The sequence below is a fragment of the Protobothrops mucrosquamatus genome, unplaced genomic scaffold (assembly GCF_001527695.2).
Source record: "Protobothrops mucrosquamatus isolate PMUCROS unplaced genomic scaffold, P.Mucros_1.0 scaffold1295, whole genome shotgun sequence".
Taxonomy (NCBI): Eukaryota; Metazoa; Chordata; class Lepidosauria; order Squamata; family Viperidae; genus Protobothrops; species Protobothrops mucrosquamatus.
The window spans coordinates 32,200-34,481 of record NW_015387497.1 but is presented as its reverse complement, the minus strand read 5'-3'; positions in this window follow the sequence as shown (position 1 = coordinate 34,481).

The following is a 2,282-nucleotide window of genomic DNA, read 5'->3' as shown; positions in this document are numbered from 1 at the left end:
GAGAAAGGTTAAATGGGTAGCTGAAATGCTAATGCCTTACTTTTTCTGTCATATTGAAGAAAAGATAAACAAAAAGATATGGAAAAACTACAGGGGAATTAGTTTCTTAAGACTGCCCAGGAAGGTATTTGGCAGGATTCTGATCAAAAAGGTATGAGAGGTAACAATAAGCAAATTTGGGAAGTGCAATAGATTTCTGTTAGGCAGGAAGTGTGCAGACTAGATTTGCTCTTTAGGAGATCATAACCAAATGTATGGAAGGGAGAAAGAAAGTTGACTGTGGGTTGGAAGCATATTATAGTTTCATTTCTAGAATGTTTTGCACAGATGAGTGAAAGACAGCTGCTGAATGCAGTAAGATATAGAATGTGAATAAAGGGTATATGAGATAAATTGAATGCTTAAGTGAGATCTAAATTAAGATATGTGATATTGCCTTGATATTGTAATGTATTTATGGAGAACCATATAAGGATCCTTATTGTGACAGAAATATGTTAACAGCAGGTATAAATACTTTGGATATGGATGATGCCTTTTTACTGGTGAAGAGACATTCCAAATCATTTACAGTGAATGTTAGATAAAATGCATGATACAATGAGGATTATGGATTTGAAAGATAATATTACAAAGATCAAGAATGTGTGTGACAGGGGTAATAAAAAGAAAAATTATGGGATATATAGAAACAGTGAAAATTTGAGCAAGAAGTCAAAATTGTGAACCTTGATAGAATGTTTACTAACGGTGAGGAAATGTTTAAAATGTGCAAATCCTGCTAGAAAGGTAATTGATAACATATGGTTGCAAGGAATGAAGTCAAAAGAAGTGAAAATGGGTGAGCATATGAGTTTGCTTCTTTCTACTTTGTAATCATAAAAGGCAACAAGGCATGTAAAATGTACAAAAGTATGTTGAATATGGTAGGAATGAATTGCTGAAGAAGTGGATGTGAAGAAGAAAGTGGGTCAGCATTAAATGCATGAAGATGGAATGTGGATTGATGAAAAAGTGAGTGAACCATTCCAAAGAAGTATACTGAGAGATGATTTGAACAGATCAAAAAGGAAACAAACTTGAAAACAAAAAGGATAAGTGAATGGGTGGAGAGGAAGGGAAAGACTGAGAATGTAGGGCTTGTATGAAATTGATTCAGAAAGAGAGACATGAGACATTTAAAGAATAAATGGGAATGAAGTGACGTGGCAAGAGCAAGGATAGTTTACAAAGTTAAGAAATAAAGAAGACCCTCTTATTCTGCTCATCCAATAAAAGATTCTTTGTCTAACTACTTAGAGAGTTTTATCCAGGCTAAGTGATAGTAAAACTGAAGATCTTTAACAACATTTACCCTAAAAGGAAATAAAAGTTCTGAAGAAATATAAATGGGATTAATGATAAATTAGCCAGCAGCAAATTTTCAAAGAAGCAAGTCAGGTAGAATGGGGATTCATAATAAAATTCTACATAATTTGATTGAAAGCTTTGAGATGGAAATTGTTGCAGTTAAGACTGAACTGGGGACCAAAAACTAAAAGACTTCACCTGTTAACATTACATAATTTAATAGCAAGTGAGAATGAGATACTTCTGTTACAGCTGGAGGATTTAATGTTTGCATTGGCCTTTTGGGCCTGAGCAATGTTGGGGGAAAACATTGAAAAGGGAACTCCTGAATTTCAATCCTATTTGTGACTTACAGTACAAGTTTTCTCTCCAGTCTCAAGATGAGGTTTGTTTTCTCTACTCAAGCAAGACACTAGAGTATTTCAGGCTCCAAAATGTATTCTAGGTTTGCAAAGCCAGGTCAAGCAAACATAGATATGTTCAGCAACATTCTATAGGCAAAAGCATGTATAGGAAAAACAAAGGTCATCAATGTCTAGGGATATGATTACTACAAGGAAACTCAAAGTCAAAGGTAAGTGGGTCTGATTTGTGTTATGAAATACCTTTGAATAACAGTCAAGCTCACTTCTTGCATGTGGTTCTGACAGAGTATACAATGAAAAACTACTTCCTCTGTAGATGCATATTTCCTATTAAAGTTTGTACTCTATGTCTAGGAGCTCCAATCTATAATACCTATTAATATTAAAATTGCTTAAGATCTTTTACTGAACAGCCTTCATGAGTCTGACGTGCCTGGTAAGTTGAGAGCTAAAAGTGGCCTCTTAGATATTTAAAAGTCTTTACCTTGTTCTCACATGGAAGCAGGTGACTGTCCATTTATGCCGAGAGTTGCTTAGTAGAAGCAGTTTTGTTTTAAGCTGTGCAGA